Below are 1,195 nucleotides of genomic sequence, written 5' to 3'. Positions count from 1 at the left end.
TGGGCCCAGGGTGGGCAGAGCCACGGCCACCGCACCTGCTGCTGTCTGTCCGTCCTTCCAGAGAGTGCAAGGCACCCAAGGAGAGGGCCGCTGCTCCCAGCGGGACCAGCAGGATCCGGGGAGGACTAGGCAGCCCACACAGGGAGGGGGCCTCCCTCATCCACGCTCCTACGGTGGAAGGGGGCTTGGGAGGAAGGACCCGGGGAGGAGCATGACCCTGCACGACACGTGCCCTCTGCGTGGACTGGCCCCATTGGGCCTGGACCTCTGTGTGTACAAGGGGCAGCGATGACTCCAGAGGGGGCAGATCTGGGGCCCCCGGGCTGGGCTGAGCCCTGCACCCTGCACCAAGCACGGAGGACCGTGGACTGAAGAACGGAGGCCATGCTGCTACCACACGGGGGTCAGGGGTTGGGGGTGAGGGGCCCCCACCCGAATGTGCATTACTGGGGGGGCTCAGGAAGGCGGACCCTTGAGGTCTCAGCCTCAGGGTGACACCAAGGCTGAGCAGCCCTGGCAGCAGCCCCTAGCTCAGGGCCCCCCACCCTCCACCGGCCTCTGGACACCCAGGACAGAGGCCTGGCTGGTGGTGGAGACTCCGCCTCCAGGAAACATTCAGTTGAAGTGAAAAACCTAGCATCTGACCAAGTTCCGCCCATTTGAGGAATCAAGTTACCTTCACAGTGTGACCTGCTACTGTGCTCTTTTAGGGTCTCTGTCAGACACACATCAAAATACTGAAGCTGCTCAGGGACTCACCCCCATTAAAGTGGGGGGGAGCGAAACGCCTCGTGCTGCTGCAGGTGGGCGGGGCCTGTGGTCGAGGGGCTCTGCTCTAGACTGCTGTGTCTGAAAATGTCCGTGTGCAGAGGAAGAAAGGAGGTGGGTTCCCACAACAGCCCCGCCCCAGGAGCAGGGCACTGTGGCACCGCGTGGCAGAGGGAAGGGCAGGACAAGCCCTCACTGGCCCGGAGCCTGTGGCTGCTGCAGCCACCACTCTGTGGACCAAACTATGCCACCCCCCCCCCCCCCCGGGGCCCTGCAGCCCAGCACTGCGGCCCAGCCGGGCCTTGTGACAGCCCCCACCCACTGTCCCCACAGTGCACTTCTCCCCCGGCCCCCGACCCCGGCCGGGGCCCCCCTCGGGCAGCATGGCCAGCACAGGCCTGACCAGGACACTGGCTGCAGCAGCCAC

Source organism: Suricata suricatta, chromosome 11 (assembly GCF_006229205.1).
Source record: "Suricata suricatta isolate VVHF042 chromosome 11, meerkat_22Aug2017_6uvM2_HiC, whole genome shotgun sequence".
Classification (NCBI taxonomy): domain Eukaryota; kingdom Metazoa; phylum Chordata; class Mammalia; order Carnivora; family Herpestidae; genus Suricata; species Suricata suricatta.
This window is presented reverse-complemented; position numbering follows the sequence as displayed.